Source organism: Lepisosteus oculatus, unplaced genomic scaffold, assembly GCF_040954835.1.
Source record: "Lepisosteus oculatus isolate fLepOcu1 unplaced genomic scaffold, fLepOcu1.hap2 HAP2_SCAFFOLD_103, whole genome shotgun sequence".
NCBI lineage: Eukaryota > Metazoa > Chordata > Actinopteri > Semionotiformes > Lepisosteidae > Lepisosteus > Lepisosteus oculatus.
Genome location: NW_027167655.1, coordinates 293,449 through 310,567, shown reverse-complemented (window position 1 = coordinate 310,567; position 17,119 = coordinate 293,449). Strand labels below are relative to the sequence as shown.

The 17,119-nt window shown below is 45.1% G+C and overlaps 6 non-coding genes across 6 annotated transcripts; 5 read left to right on the top strand and 1 right to left on the bottom strand.

Annotated features, from left to right (window-relative positions):
- The first annotated feature begins 4,417 nt into the window (after positions 1–4,417).
- Positions 4,418–4,559, top strand: LOC138225723 (U4 spliceosomal RNA). The gene has a single exon (XR_011184195.1). It is a non-coding gene; the product is annotated as a U4 spliceosomal RNA (small nuclear RNA).
- Positions 4,560–7,858: 3,299 nt separating this feature from the next.
- On the top strand, positions 7,859–7,972 carry LOC138225735 (U5 spliceosomal RNA). Its single transcript, XR_011184207.1, has one exon. It is a non-coding gene; the product is annotated as a U5 spliceosomal RNA (small nuclear RNA).
- A 393-nt stretch (positions 7,973–8,365) lies between these two features.
- On the top strand, positions 8,366–8,479 carry LOC138225736 (U5 spliceosomal RNA). The gene has a single exon (XR_011184208.1). It is a non-coding gene; the product is annotated as a U5 spliceosomal RNA (small nuclear RNA).
- Positions 8,480–10,525: 2,046 nt separating this feature from the next.
- trnas-cga (transfer RNA serine (anticodon CGA)) lies at positions 10,526–10,607 on the top strand. Its single transcript has one exon. It is a non-coding gene; the product is annotated as a tRNA-Ser (tRNA).
- Positions 10,608–13,332: 2,725 nt separating this feature from the next.
- Positions 13,333–13,451, bottom strand: LOC138225755 (5S ribosomal RNA). Its single transcript, XR_011184228.1, has one exon. It is a non-coding gene; the product is annotated as a 5S ribosomal RNA (ribosomal RNA).
- Positions 13,452–14,743: 1,292 nt separating this feature from the next.
- On the top strand, positions 14,744–14,885 carry LOC138225788 (U4 spliceosomal RNA). The gene has a single exon (XR_011184259.1). It is a non-coding gene; the product is annotated as a U4 spliceosomal RNA (small nuclear RNA).
- Positions 14,886–17,119: the final 2,234 nt, after the last annotated feature.

Here is a 17,119-nt window from a genome sequence, read left to right as displayed (position 1 = left end):
GGAGAAAATCAGGCGCTCCAGTCTCTCCGCAACAGGGATGATATCGTCATCAAACCAGCGAACAAAGGAGGTGCTGTTGTGGTGTGGGTAAGGATCTATATATCTTTGAAGCCTCTAGACAACTAACTGACACTTCTGCCTACCTCCCTCTCCAACAGGACCCTACCACTGACTACCAAAAGGAAGTGGTATCCACCATTTCCCTTCTTATCAGCAGTAACGAGCTCCCCCAGGAGGCGAACCGGCTCATCATGGAACATCCACAGGTATCTCAATTTTACCTCCTCCCCAAAATCCACAAACCTGACACCCCTGGACGCCCCATCGTATCAACATGTAACTGTCCAACTACTTACATCTCAGCCTTTCTCGACAGCCTCATGAGACCGCTGGTTGAAGATCTTCCCTCATACATCAAAGACACCAACCACGCGCTCCAACTTTTCAATGATTTCCAATTTCAGGGTACCGAATGCCACATTTTTACCATGGACATCACATCTCTGTACACCGTCATTCCCCATAATGACGGCCTTACAGCCCTCAAGCACACGCTGGACAAACGCACAGTGCTTGATCCACCCACCCACACCCTGGTACGCCTTGCAGAATTGGTCCTCACACTGAACGCATTCTCTTTCAATAATCTTTTTTACCAACAGGTCAGTGGAGTGGCCATGGGCACCAGAATGGGACCCAGCTATGCCAACATTTTTGTCAGCTGGGTAGAAGAACGCTTCTTCGCTTCCTACACTGGCTATGTCCCTGACCTCTACAAGTGATATATTGATGACTGCGTCGGTGCCGCCACATGCTCCAGCGATCAGCTTGAGTTCTTCCTGCACCATTTCACCAACTTCCACCCGTCCCTCAAATATACGGTTAACATATCTTCCACCACTCTTCCGTTTCTAGACATCCACTTGTCTATCAACTACCCCCGACTGTCCACTTCAGTTTATTACAAACCCACGGATTCACACAGCTACCTCCTGTACAGCTCATTTCACCCCAACCATACTAAAAACTCTCTTCCTTTTTCACAGTTCCTTAGGTTACGACGACTATGCAGCGATGACATCGACTTCGAGAACCAAGCCCTCGAAATGTACTCATTTTTCATCAACAGAGGATACCCCAGCAGTGTGATTGACAGGGCCCTTGCCCGAGCCAAAAACACCCCCTGGACCATCAACCCGATCAGGAACTCCCGCCGTAACAACCGCATTCCTTTGGTGCTTCCTTACCACCCTAACACACTTCCTATCCCCAGGACCATTAACCACAACTTTTCCATCCTACAGGATGATCCCTCCATTGGGGCCCTCTTTTCTGATCGCCCTATCATCTCATATCACCGACCACCTAATCTGCGTAACCTCCTTGTTCACAGCTCCCTTGACCGCCCTCAACAACCATCCACACCAGGCACTTTCCCTTGCAACAGAGCTCGTTGTATCACCTGCAAGTACACAGCCACCACCACACTCATTCAAGGCCCCTCAGGACAATTCCGGATCACCCAGACAGCATCTTGTACTTCCAGCAACCTCATTTACTGTATCTCTTGCAGTAAATGTCCAGCCATCTACATTGGAGAAACAGGAAGGAGACTCGGAGACCACTTCAGAGAACACGTCAGGGCTGTGAAGATTAAAGATCTCTCCAAGCCCATTGTTTCTCATTTCACCTCTGACGGCCCCGACCACTCTAATCTCTCCGTCTGTGTTCTCAAAAACGGTTTTCGGAACTCATACATCAGAAAGACCACCGAAACTAAAATTATTCTGCAGCTAGGATCACACATTCTCCCTTCCCTTAATGACAGACTACTGTTCTTTTAAATTTTCTCCATTCATTGGAAGTTTCATTTCACACCTCTCTGCACCCATTTTGACTTCACACCTCTTGATTGGCCTCTCTTTCTGTCCCCTGCTCCCGTCTCTCACTCCTCCACCCTCCCAACCTTTGTTCTCCCGCTACTTTACCTCTGCCTACTGCCCTGTCTCTCTCACACCTGAAGAAGGCTCCATGGCCGAAACGTTGTGTTCTCTTTCTTCTTTTTTTCAGCATGGAATAAACCTATTACTTGTTCCTTTGCAGCCTACGCATGCTGACGCAGCTACCCACCTGAACTACACTGTATTTAGGATGTGTTTGCAGTTATTCTGTGTCTCTAGCTTCAACACAGTGATATATATATGCATGCTCACTGATTTTTTGGTACATGCCCAGGGCAATAATCATTATGAGGATTTATTTCCAGATGTGCTAGGGGTAGTGTTGTGAAATACTTCAACACACTGGATCGCAGGTTTAAACCCCCTCCACTCTTACTACTTAAAAACCAACAAATGCAGATATGTAGCAATCATATTGTAGCAGACACTCATTTGCCTGTTTCACAAATGATCATATTTTACTAGAGATTCTGTTTGGGATACGGATGTGCATTCTGACAGCAATCTCTTTCAAGAAATGATTTTACCTTTTCGCGGCTTTGCCCTCTTGCCTCTTTGGACAATATCTCCATCTTGTGGTCGTTGTTGGTAATGTCTTCTTATGCCCTTTTTTATTTCAATTCTCTATTGGTTGATTCTAGAATCTCTACAATGGAGTTGAAAACATCAGTTTTATAGCAGACAATATGACATTATTTATAGTCCAATAAGAAACTTATTACCCTGTTTTTAACATAATAACAAATTAAAATTGATTAAAACTAAGTTTGAAACACCAGGGAACATAAAAAATGATTTTTAGGAAAACCATGAGGTTCTCTGTGTCCGATGCCTGCAAGGGGAGAAAGATAGAATCCTTTGATTTTTCAAAATTTGAAAATAAACATCATATAACAACAGCTTTCATTCCTAGGAGTGAAAATTTGAAAAAAAAAAACCCATCATATAACATCATACAGATGCAGCCATTCAAAATGCGCGATAAAAACCCACGGTACAGTAACCTACCCACAAGCCACTGCAGGGCACCGGAGGACACCGCGGTAAGTGCTTGGCTGGCCAAAATGACCGACAGGGGCACTCGTGGTGCATTGGTTGGTAGTGAAAAGATTTAATCATTTAATGTCTTTACTGTGCACATTTTAATCCGCTTAGTTTTGAATATTTATATGGATTTTACCACTAAAGGGAAATTTTAGTAGCTGAGCATAAAAAGAAGAGGAGCATAACGCATCTGAAGGTCATAAACAATATTAATTTAGGAACATAAACATTACTGTATGTACATAAACTGTACTGTGTATGGCTGGTCTTGGTAGTTTAAAGAAAAAATACACACCAGTCTTCCATTTCTCCCTAAACATTTTAAGCATGAAAGTTTTATGAAACGGTACCCAAATATGCGATTGCTGTATAGAATGAATTATTTAACACGAACATTAAGCTGTTTACATCTTCCGCCTGAGAACAGTCACCCGTTGCTACCCAACGCAGAAACACAGCCACTAACTAGCAAAGACATTAGCTAGCCAATATGATAAAGAAATAAATGATTATTTTGTTTATTTCTTTTGCACATTTATTTGAACATTTCCATCGATTGTACAAGCACTTGGAAACTGTCCAATCCCTAGTTCATCTGGCATTTTACCGGTCTGGCGCCGGTCTGTGTCTTCTAGGATATAATGCCAGCGAACTCTTGTTTTTTTATGTCCACATTCAAGGGTCCCTTTTTGAACCTGCGAGAAGCATTCTTTCAATGTAACAGATTTACTCCGGGGAAAGGCAGCATGACATTAAGAGTAGCTCAAGCTTTCAGCACCCATATCAGACTGCGTGTATGCAGACACCGCTCAGAATCCCCTGGAAGATTCTCCGTCAATTCCGTTGTGCAGTGCTTTACCTCTTTCAAAAGGCTTCACTTTCCTAGTCACATTCCAAGACTCATCGAACCCGGGCTGTTTCCTCCAGCGGTATAGTATTGCAGTGAGACAGCACGATGCCTGCAAGACTATGTCACGCTAAACGCCACAGATTGTGTTTGTCCCTTCGTGTCAGTCGTCCTGCAGCCACGGGAAGTGGGACACAAACATGCTGCAATGCTTTCAGGACGTTAGGATTTGTTTGTGCAACATCCGAGAAGAGTACTTGTGGCTTGAATGTGAACTGTACGTGTCCGCCCCCTTTCCTCTGTAGTGCATGAGTTCCTCCCGGCATGCCCTTCGTCATTGTTCTGTCATCTTGTATTTAAAGGGTTGTATTTCTGCTGCTGAAAATAAGCAACGGTTTTCTCACAACGCCCTTTGTTCCCGACGGAGCCCTTGTCTGTCATGAAATTCTTCAAAACCTCAAGCTAGAAGAAGAAGACGACAAATATGAAGCGTTACAGCAACAACATGCCATGAGACGATTGATAACGATTTCCATAGGATCCCCGCGGTTGCCTGGCAACCGTCAGCTTTGCGCATTGGCAGTATCGTAGCCTGTGAGGTTTAGCCGAGGCGCGATTATTGCTAGTTGAAAACTTTTCCCAATACCCCGCTTCCGCCGGTTTGCAATACAATCGGTGAAAGCAATTTTTGACAGTCTCGTCAGAGCGTGACATAATCTTGCAGGCATCGTGCTGTCTAACTGCAATACTATACCGCTGGAGGAAACAGCCCGGGTTCAATGAACCTTGGAATGTGACTAGGAAAGTGAAGCCTTTTGAAAGAGGTAATGTCGACGCTTTTTTAACAGAGCACCAAAAAAGCGTCTTTTTTGAATGCCTGGGTACTGAGCATTGATGGTTCAGTGGTAGAATTCTCGCTTCCCACGTGGGAGGCTCTGGTTCGATTCCCAGCCAAAACAGTGGCTTTTGCAGCGAGCGGCTCCATCACTTGCATCCCCTTGCAACTCGCAACTGAAAACCCACTGAAGCTAAGCATTTGTTAGCCAAGTCAGTACCCGGATGAGGGTGAGCTACAGGGAAAAACAAAGTTTCCAGCTGGAAGCGGTGTTAATGGTGCCGGTGGGGGGGCGCTCACCCTGAGGTCTGTGCGGGTCCCAATGCCCCAGCATAGTGACGGAGACGCTGTGTTGTAAAAGGGCGCTGTCTCTTAGATGAGATGTAAAACCGAGGTCACAGCGCTATGTGGTCATTAAAAATGACCACCAAAACCTTTGACAAATGCTCTTGGTAATTGATGGTCTTCAATAATGCTTCTCCTTTAGGTACATTTTAAATCAGCTGAAAAATGCTGTGAAATGGGGGGTCACTTCACGCCAGTGTAGGATTTGGGTTACAAGAACCATGAAACTGCACGAGAAAGCCCGTACACTGAATTACACGGCTTTCTATTCAAAGGAGAGCAAAAGAAATTCCCTGAGTTCGATTTTTTGCAGCACAGAGAGGATTGCTGTCGTGAGGCTGGTTAGCTCAGTTGGTTAGAGCGTGGTGCTAATAACGCCAAGGTTGTGGGTTCGATCTCCGTACAGGCCAGGTCCCTTTTTCCTCTCTTACAAAAGCTGTTAGGTTCCTTTCCGTGGTGAGATGGGTTGTCATGCAACCCTACCACATAGTGCCGACAGACAATTAAATGACAAAAATGAAGAGAGTTAAAGCAGCTGGAAAGGTTTTCTTACAACTTTTGAGCTGACACAGTTTTGGAAAATGTTTTTTTCACGCTGCACTGTACCACATAGGCAGCCAAGAGTCTCCAAAACAAAACAGAATTGACAGTCATATAATGTCCATTAACCCCGGTTTTAAACACAGCATCATGTCTGCCATCATAAGAATATGAGTCCAATATTTTAGAATATAGTCAGAATGTCTTCTAACCTTACCTGTGGTGTCTTTAATCCCTATTGCTCAATGCATAGTGTACGTACTGCATACATGTGTCTTGAGAATGAGGAATGGGCCCCTGAGAGAAATTATACGTTCTGGATGAGGTCAAAGGTGCTGGAACACTGTATTTAGGATGTGTTTGCAGTGATTGTGTCTCCTGCTTCAACGCAGTGATATATAGATGTGCTCCTGTAATTTATTGGTACATGCCCAGGGCAGTAAGTAGTCTGAGGATTTATTTCCAGACGGCATAGAGCAGTGAAGCAGTGAAGTAGTGCAACACACTGGATCATTATATTATTAGAATCTATTCTACTTAAATTATTACATTATACACAACTTGAGTTCATTTTAAAAATTAAAAGGTAATGAAAGGAATGCATATTCATGAGGAAGATAATACCGATATGCATGTGATAATCTTCCTTATATCATGTAAATCATGTTCATCATTACATGATGGGGGCTAAAACAGAAGTTGAGAGAGAGCAAGGACGCCTACAGGAGGAAGGTATAGGACAAGCTGCAAAGGAAAAGCTACAACCCACGACAGCTACTCACCCACCCATCCCACACAGCTATCACTCTCCAACACCTCCGCCATTAACACCTCCAGCACTGAAAGTGCTATGTGCACCATCCACCAGGCCAGGCTGACCAGGCCAGTGCAATACACTGGATCTTTATATTATTAGAATCTATTCTACTTAAATTATTACATTATACACAATTTGAGTTCATTTTAAAAAGTAAAAGGTAATGAAAGGAATGCATTTTCATAAGAAAGATAATACCGATATGCATGTGATAATCTTCCTTATATTATGTAGTGCGTCATTTGGACACTTTGTGGGCTTGAAATACAAAGAAAATCATGTTCTATGGTACAAGATAAATACAAAACGTAAGCTTTTATTTTAATTAGATTTGTTTATAAAGCATAAGCAATCATTTATTACATTAATATATGTGAAAATAACATTTTAGCATCATATTATACATACAGGTCTCTAGCTTCAACACAGTGCTATAGATATATATGCTCAGTGATTTATTGGTACATGCCCAGGGCAACAATCAGAATGAGGATTGATTTCCAGACGGGCTACAGGTAGTGTTGTGAAATACTTCAACACACTGGATCGCAGATTTAGACCCCCTGCACTCTTACTCCTTAAAAACCAAAGAAATGAAGATATGTAGCAATCACATTGTAACAGGGGTGACAGTGACTTAATGCTTATACTAGTGGACTTCTGGTACCTTTAGGGTACGGTGTTCCCTGAAGGGCTCTCAAACCCCGCATTTCAGATGCCTAGCTGATGTGTTACACCTCAGAATCACTTTTAAACCTTACCTCTGGTATCTTTTATCCCTATTGCTCAACGCGAAAACCTTACCTGTGGTGTCTTTAATCCCTATTGCTCAATGCATGGTGAAAGTATTGCATAAATGTGTCTGAAAATGAGCAATGGGCACCTGAGAGACTCATTTGCCTGTTTCACAAATGATCATATTTGACTAGAGATTCTGTTTGGGATTCAGTTGTGCATTCTGACAGCAATCCCTTTCAAAAAAGGATACATTCTGGATGAGGTCAAAGGTGCAGGAACACTGTATTTAGGATGTGTTTGCAGTTATTCTGTGTCTCTAGCTTCAACACAGTTATATATATATATATGCTCACTGATTTTATGGTACATGCCCAGGGCAATAATCATTATGAGGATTTATTTCCAGATATGCTAGGGGTAGTGCTGTGAAATACTTCAACACACTGGATCGCAGGTTTAAACTCCCTGCACTCTTACTCCTTAAAAACCAACAAATGCAGATATGTAGCAATCATATTGTAGCAGAGTGCATCGTTTCCGGCATAGTATGGCAGGGTGTTTTCCGAGTTATTGCACGGATTGGGCACGCCCGCAAGCCAAGAGCCGCAAGCGATGAGCCCGGAGCTGAACGGGCCCCACTGGCTCGTTTGTAAGGCCAGGTGCATTGCCAACCACGACCGGCAGGGCAGAGGCCTTGAAAGCAGCCTGGGCTCCTGCAGCTGTGCAGCCACGCACTCTGGTTTCTCTTCATTTCGTACAAATCTTTCGCCTTTTGCTAAAGATTTCCGTGGAGAGGAGCATGAATGAGTTCCGTGCAATTTTTGTGCTTCCCTGCCTTCGGGTGGTTGCAGCTGGGCTGGTCAAAGAGAGAAAACAAAACCGCTCACAATCGCTCTTGTTATGGCGATTGTGGTTGTCTGCTCTGCGAGTCCTCGGTCTCTGCCCGTCTGATTGCCGCTCTCTTCTTTGGGGGGCGGGAAGTGTCCGGCCGCAGGGGATCTTGGGACCTCGCTTTGCAAAGCGGCTTCCCAGAGTGCGTCGTTTCCGGCACAGTGTGGCCGGGTGTTTTCCGAGTTATCGCACGGATTGGGCACGCCCGCAAGCCGAGAGCCGCAGGCGATGAGCCCGGAGCTGAACGGACCCCACTGGCTCGTTTGTAAGGCCTGGTGCATTGCCAACCACGACCGGCAGGGCAGAGGCCTTGAAGGTGGCCTGGGCTTCTGAAGCTGTGCAGCCACGCACTCTGGTTTCTATTCATTTCATACAAATCTTTTGCCTTTTACTAAAGATTTCCGTGGAGAGGAGCATGAATGAGTTCCATGCAATTTTTCTGCTTCCCTGCTTTCGGGTGGGGTGCAGCTGGGCTGGTCAAAGAGAGAAAACAAAACCGCTCACAATCGCTCTTGTTATGGCGATTGTGGTTGTCTGCTCTGCGAGTCCTTGGTCTCCGCCTGTCTGATTGGCGCTCTTTTCTTTGGGGGGCGGGAAGTGTCTGCCCCCACTGCCCCTTTCAAGTTTGCTAAAGACCACGTGGATGTTCCAGAGCAACTCCTGGAACAATGTTCTGTGGACAGACGTGACAAAAGCTGAACTTGTTGGTAAATGTGCACAGCGTTATGTTTGGAGATAACAAAACACTGCATACCAACTCCAAAACCTCATCCCACCTGGGAAGCATGGCGGAGGCTGTACGGCTTGCAATCATCTAGGATCACCCAGGATCTCCTGTTTATTAGGCATAATAAACAGGGCCACTGAACTCCACACTGGCCACTGAACCACAGCAGTGGCTTGCTGGCTTGACATCTCCCAAGAAAAATGTTGAAATCGCATGTGGAACAGGAAAATGACCCTCGAGTACGAGGGAAAAAAAAGAAAAAGATCATCTGGAGCGTGCCAACCCATGTCCGGACAGCCCAGTTTCCTCGACGAGGTGGCCGAGTGGTTAAGGCGATGGACTGCTAATCCATTGGGCTCTGCACGCGTGGGTTTGAATCCCATCCTCGTCGCTCCGGTACTAGAGCCGTACATTTTCTAGCGGTGGCTGAACATGGTATAGTAGGCTAACGTTGGCTCTGGGTTGAGACCGCGTTTTCACTTATTTGCAACGCAAACGGAGAAAGCGATTTTTGACAGTCTCTCAGAATCACAGTTTGTCATTCCTCTAGACGTTTATACAGTAGAAGCCTGCTTCGTGGCTTAAATCCAAGCTAAGGAAACGGGTTAGAGGTCTGATGCAGAACTGCAAATTCAATGAACGGGAACACTACAGTACATTGCACTGTATGTGTGAGGAAAGCTGCCCCCTTCTGTCCCTTGTCGACCGAACAGAGGACTGTAAAGGATACCGCCAAGGATGCTGGTTGAAATCCAGCTCCAAAGAAGCCCCTTTGGGTGTTATGTCATCAAAAAGTAAGAACAGCGAATCTCCCTTTGATCAAAAGCGCAACAGAGCTGTTTTCCGTGGAGCAGGTTTCAGACCCGTAGACCTGTTTTATTTGTAAGGCAGGGCGCATTCCCAAGCGCGAATCTCCTGTTTTAGAAATGCTTTAATGGGCGTGAAGTGAAAATAAGAAATGGGCTCCAGATGCACATGGAAGCAATCAAGTGTTTCATCCGAGCTGTTTCAAAGACTGCTCAAGAGCTTTCCTTTCACAGAGGCGCAACGATTAATGATGGGGGTGCACCCTTCAATGCGCCTTAGGACTCTAGGGAGTGATTGAGACGATTCGTAGCGTGTGCTCATTTCCCTCTATTCCCCGTGTTGCAGTGGTAGGATGACGTAAATTACTGCTTCGACACGTAATGGCATTATAATCAAGTGCAGGAGCTGAGGGCTTTAGTTTTGTTTCGTTTTCCATGGCGTTCGTAAGCGCGCAAATCAAAGGCAATTCCTGCGTCTAACAGGAATGATTGAGACGATTCGTAGCGTGTGCTCATTTCCCTCTATTCCCCGTGTTGCAGTGGTAGGATGACGTAAATTCCTGCTTCGACACGTAACGGCATTATAATCAAGTGCAGGAGCTGAGGGCTTTTGTTTTGTTTCGTTTTCCATGGCGTTTGTAAGCACGCAAATCAAAGGCAATTCCTGCGTCTAACAGGAATGTAAATGCTTTTGAAAGTGCAGTGTGGTGCAGCTTGTAAAATCCTTATCCACATTTGTGGTTTGTTGCTGTTTGTTCTGTCTGCCAAAGCTGCATTTTGACATCCGGACGGGGAGACTTTATCATTTGAACGTGAAGCCAGCCTTAAACCCTCTGAGGCGTGTCTATCTGCCGGCACGTATTTTGTCAAAGGTATTTATTTTTTTTAACGGAGAGCGACTTTGAAAAGGTTTCCGCAGCCACGTCGCACTCCGTGTTAGATTAAAGGAGGAATGCAGCGATGGCGAACTCGCTGTAGTCGTGGCCGAGTGGTTAAGGCGATGGACTCGAAATCCATTGGGGACTCCCCGCGCAGGTTCGAATCCTGCCGACTACGGCGTCTGCCGCACGTCTCCTTGTGCCTGCGCGGCAAAGGCGAAGTGCTGTTTCTCCTTTCCCGGTACGATAAAAACGCTAAATCGCTTGGCCCCGCTGCCATGGAAATGAGTTCTTCAGATAACCACACATCTTGCGTTCGCACCTCTGGTGTTCTACTTATGCCTTTGAAAACCTAATGAATAAAACTGAAAGAACCGACACAATATGTAGGTGCTCGTAAAGCACGCATTAAAGAACTGTTAACAGCAAGGGTTTCAGTGGGTTAACTGAGGAGAAGGCGTGATCGCTAATTGTTGACTTTTTATTTGGTGTTAGAAACACTCTTACTGTGCATGACGTGCAACAAATGTAGCCACAGAAATTGCATCACGCTTTCATGTATGCTATTGCAGACACCAACGTTGCCTAGATAGAAAACCGAAATAGCCGTGGGTTCGCTTGCTGGTCTGAAGGATCTCTCTTCGAATCTCTATCATTTGTCAATTGAAGTAAAAGGTGCTGCAATCTGATACGTTCAGAATCAAACCCGCAGCTGTTGTTCGACTTTATTTCTTGACTAATTACAACCTTTTACTGTCAAGTTTATTGGTACAACTTGAGCTCTCAGCACCGTACTGAGCCCAGGTGTTTTTCTAAAGCTGTCAGGTGCAGTTCATTTACATGAAGGAAATCTCTTACTGGGTACGATTACAATGCAGTAAGTAGCACAGGCTACTTAGGGAGTAGGCTGATGTGTTTAAAAACAACCAGCGCCAGGCAGGAGTCAAACCTCCAAACTCCTAATCCATAGTCAGACACATTATCCATTGCACCACTGGCCCTGGTGTGACACTGCAGGACTGTAACCCAGTGAGCTTAGCACTGCAACTAGTAAAATATTACCCCCGGTCCATTCTTTTCCAAAAGTGAGAAACACCTGTTTTCTACATTTTGTCTGTTTTAAAACCATATCTCTTTAAACCAAACCAAGAGTTTGTCTTTTGCACTGATATTCTGATTCATTTCGATTTCAAAGAAAAAAAAAACATTACCTTCCAAAGCATCATAAAATTGTCCCTTCCTCCAGACTCTACTTCTCTCTTGTAGTAGTACAGCAGACCTTTCCAGGTGAGCAGATCACAGAGTCCGAAATGAGCTTCCTCCATCAAGCAAAGTACCTGAACATGACTCTGTCATCATAAAAGCGCCCCTGTAATAAAGAAATTCAATCCGAAATCAAGAGGGCAGTTGCCTACTGAAATACAAGAAGTCATAAATTTTAACCTAGCAACACATTAAAGGCTGCATCTATACAAGTACGATTCTAGAAATGCTCACCAGATTACGTTTTAAGAAAGAACTGCGCCTCAGGTTCCGCCGAGATCTTAACTCGGATGGCAGGATTCAGAGTCTGGAGTGTGGAATGATGGCGCACGGAGGGTCCACATACTGTGGATCCCTCAGTGATCTTCCGCGTGTTCAAACCGCCAGCGTGTGACTCCCCTATCCCCCTGACCTCATTGCTCTGCTCTCGCCTCTGTGCAGCTGAGCCCGACTCATGGTAAAGTGGAAAAAAATATGCCCTCAACGTGAGATTTACTCTGGAGTGAGGATAGTTGTTACCTTCTTATCGTTGAAACGGATGTATGTGATGTGGCGACTAGGTTCTTCTCCATTAGCAGGCTTAAGGTTAAAGAAAAAAACATTGCTGACTTCTTTTTTTTTTGCCAGCCGCGAGCGCTGATTAGCGAGGTTTGTATTTCATGTTTTGCAAGTTGCATCCATTTTAAGAAAAACAAGTCGTTCAAGACAGGAAATGAATACTTGCATTTAATTAAGTCTAGACGTATGCGGTTGTCCATAATGAGCAGTTCTGTTCGAGAACACAGAACAAAAAAAGGCACCGCTGGGATTCGGACCCAGGATTTTCTGTTTACTAGACAGGCGCTTTAACCAACTAAGCCACGGCGCCCCGGGAGTGCTGTCCTTTTGCAGCCACTTGGACACACCACTCAGACACATCTGCATTCGGTGTGTGCTCCGCCTGCTCGCTGAGCAAGTTGCCACCTTTACATACAATAGCAACATCGACACCAAGAGAAAGGATGACAAATGGCTTTTATCTGGAACTTTTCATGTCCAAGGAGCTCAATGTGCTTTCTGTGTACAACAGGGCCACTGAACTCCACACTGGCCACTGAACCACAGCAGTGGCTTGCTGGCTTGACATCTCCCAAGGAAAATGTTGAAATCGCATGTGGAACAGGAAAATGACCCTCGAGTATGAGGGAAAAAAAAGAAAAAGATCAACTGGAGTGCGCCAACCCATGTCAGGACAGCCCAGTTTCCTAGACGAGGTGGCCGAGTGGTTACTGTATGCTGAGTCTAAAGACAGTTTCACCCATTTTCTGATTGCTCGGTTCTGTACCAGTGCAGACATGTCAAACAGTGAATGGCTGTACCTCTATTGTATCCGTGCTCAATGAATGAAATCGGTAACAAATGAATATATGTCTAGTTATACGAAAAACGAGTGGTTTATCGACTCATCTTCATTTGCAGATTTAGAGGCAGCTTCGATATTCGTTTTACAGACGGGTTTTTTTTTTTGAATATGGGTCACACACATGCCACAGCAACAAAACATCTCTAGAGATGAGGCTATAGATCACCTTTCCATCCTGCAGGTTTTCCTCCCAAAGCCTACGGCACCAACGGCGACCCCTGCTGGCCGGGAGAGCAAAAGCTTACAGCACCTGGTATTCCCAGGCAGTCTCCCATCCAAGTACTAACCAGGCCCGACGCTGCTTAGCTTCTGAGACCAGACGAGATCGGGCGTGTTCAGGGTGGTGTGGCCGTAAGCGAAAGCCCCGGCGCCTGACTCGCTACTTGAAGCTGTGTGTGGCGGGAGTTCCGTGCCCGCCGAGCGGGACTGAAGGATCGTTCGTGTGCAACTCTTTGGAAAGGAGCTGCTTTCCAAATCGCATTGCGTGCCTGGATGTTGGCGAATGCGCTCCCTTGTGTTGGCTCGTCCCGCACTGGAGGAGGACAAAGAATCTGCATGGAGGAGCACCAGGCAAGTCTTCAGTGCACAGCACTCTGGAAACATTTCGGGGCTGTCGCGTGTTTATTTCAGCACGTAAAGCGCACCGGTCCAACACTTCGGCCGGGCCCGCGGCGCCTCCGCCCTCTTGCTGCCCCTGCAGCTGCTTCACTTTTCCCTTTAGTTGCCATCGATTTTTTTGTAGTGCTATACATATACGATTGAGGTATCTTAGAGTTCTCCTTCGAAGACCCAGCACTCTCTTTTCTTTTCCCAGTGTTACTCATATCGGACTTTTTAAACCTAAAAAAAAATCGTTTTTTTTTCTTTCAATTATAACTGAAGTTTAAACAACTAGTGTTAAGTCCTTATTTTTCTGTAGTCAAAAAAAGCAAAAATTAACATTCAGGTCATGAAAAACTCAAAAAAACTCCCCAACCACTAAACTTTACCTCCCACCTGAGCGCCATCTTGAACGCCCCTACCACCAGAGAATGCTCACGATTTCGGAAGCTGTCTCCGGGACGTGCTGATTCCACACATCCTGAATAAATCATGATATTGTTAGTTGCTGTAGCTAGACGTTCAAATGAGTTTCATGGCCAGATGGACTGTTTCCTCCAGCGGTATAATATTGCAGTGAGACAGCACGATGCCTGCAAGACTATGTCACGCTAAACGCCACAGATTGTGTTTGTCCGTTCGTGTCAGTCGTCCCGCAGCCACGGGAAGTGGGACACAAACATGCTGCAATGCTTTCAAGACGTTAGGATTTGTTTGTGCAACATCCAAGAGGAGTACTTGTGGCTTGAATGTGAACTGTACGTGCCCGCCCCCTTTCCTCTGTAGTGCATGAGTTCCTCCCGGCATGCCCTTCGTCATTGTTCTGTCATCTTGTATTTAAAGGGTTGTATTTCTGCTGCTGAAAATAAGCAACGGTTTTCTCACAACGCCCTTTGTTCCCAACGGAGCCCTTGTCTGTCATGAAATTCTTCAAAACCTCAAGCTAGAAGAAGAAGAAGACGACAAATATGAAGCGTTATAGCAACGACATGCCATGACACGATCGATAACGATTTCCATAGGATCCCCGCGGTTGCCTGGCAACCGTCAGCTTTGCGCAGTGGCAGTATCGTAGCCTGTGAGGGTTAGCCGAGGCGTGATTATTGCTAGTTGAAAACTTTTCCCAATACCCCGCTTCCGCCGGTTTGCAATACAATCGGCGAAAGCAATTTTTGACAGTCTCGTCAGAGACTGAGCAAGGTGTTTAAAGACAGATTTGGTCACGGTGATATCATGGTAGAAAGAAACGAACTTGTTACGTGTCAACAGAAACGCTCTTTAGCTCTTTCAGCTTTATGCAGAGAACAGCGTCTGTCGAGATTACTTTTGTGTCAGCGCGAAACGCCGTGTGCTTGTCAGTATGATTTCATATTGCTCGTAGCGGCGCCTGGCTTTTGTCTGTCAAACGTTAGGTTGCGCTTCTTCATGCTGCATCGTCGGCATGAGTGGAGCATTTTAAACGTCTGTACTTACTGCGCCCCATAAGAAATCGTTTGTCCCCATTCAAAAGAGATTGTGCGATGTCCTGCAGCGTTCGCAAAGCAAACCTTTGACAGTTTGAAAAGAGGAATTTATTCTGCTTCCTGTGCGTGCAGTAGTTACAAAGTTGAACGTCTTTACACGATCTGCTGCAGTTTTCAGTGGGTGGGCTTTGTCAAATGGCTTGGAAAAACGCACTGTGTTTCTGCTCGGGAAACATCATGAGCAGTGTCCTGCATGTTTTCTGTGTATAGCTGTCTTTTAACGCATACAGAATTCATTCGAAATCATTGATTTCTCCAATTAACAAGGGTCCCTTTTTGAACCTGCCAGAAGCATTCTTTCAATGTAACAAATTTACTCCGGGGAAGGGCAGCATGACATTGAGAGTAGCTCAAGCTTTCAGCACCTTTATCTGACTGCATGTATGCAGACACTGCTCAGAATCCCCTGTAAGATTCTCCTTCAATTCCGTTTTGCAGTGCTTTAGCTCTTTCAAAAGGCTTCGCTTTGCTAGTCACAATCCAAGGCTCATGACAGCATTTGAAAACATTCGTAACTGCGTTGGCTGGGAATCGAACCTGGGTTAACTGCTTTGAAGGCAGCTATGCGCAACACTGGCTCGCTCCAGAATAAATCTCACGTCGAGGGCATATTTTTTTCCATTTTACCGTGAGTCGGGCTCAGCTGCACAGAGGAGAGAGCAGAGCAATGAGGTCACGGGGACAGGGGAGTCACACGCTGGCGGTTTGAATACGCGGAAGATCACTGAGGGATCCACAGTATATGGACTCTCCGTGCGCCATCAGTCCGCACTCCGGACTCTGAATCCTGCCATCCGAGTTAAGATCTCGGCGGAACCTGAGGCGCAGTTCCTTCTTAAAACGTAATCTGGTGAGCATTTCTAGAATCGTACTTGTATAGATGCAGCCTTTAATGTGTTGCTAGGTTAAAATTGATGACTTCTTGTATTTCAGTAGGCAACTGCCCTCTTGATTTCGGATTTAATTTCTTTATTACAGGGGCGCTTTTATGAAGACAGAGTCATGTTCAGGTACTTTGCTTGATGGAGGAAGCTCATTTCGGACTCTGTGATCTGCTCACCTGGAAAGGTCTGCTATACTACTACAAGAGAGAAGTAGAGTCTGGAAGAAGGGACAATTTTATGATGCTTTGGAAGATAATGTTTTTTTTTTCTTATACTGAAAATGAAAGGTAGTTGTTTCTATATGGACTCAGTCTTTGGAATTTGTATATATATATTTCAGTGATCCCTCAGCCATTCCTTCTGTATTGTAATTCAATTTCTCTTTTAAAATTCCTTCCCCACTTCTAGGACCTGCAGTTGCTGAACTCCACAATGGCTTCTATTGGAAAGTCTGTGACTGAGACCAAGTGTTCACTTTTTTATGAAACCATTATTTATTTAGGAGCAATGAGCAATTCTTATATAAATGCAATAAAATCATTATGCTCAAACTATGAGAGAGAAAATTAAGGATAATTTAAGAAATCAGTCTTAGCTTGTTTCTATACACAGATGGTATTATTTATTTTCAAAGGAAACCCGCGAGGATTCCCCTGGTGTGCAAGATGTGCCTGAATACTCTTGATCAGCTTCCTGCTCACTTGAAGAGGGCGTGTATGAAGCACGCCACGGCAGAAAACATCAGGATGGCCTCTCAACAGGCGAGGGAGGACATGATGAATCACCTGAAGAACGGGGTCATCGTGGATTACCACAGAATAGAGATCGTGTCTGGTGAGGCAAACAGGATAGTGGTTGTAAGACTGCTAGAGTCCTTGGGCCTTTTTGTACATGGGAAGCCTGAAGACACATTGGCAAGGTGAGATATTTTTAATCTGTAAGGCTTCTGTAGTTTCTTTTTGAAATCATTGTTACAACATATTATGTAAAAGCATGTTGAAAAGAATCTACCTGCATT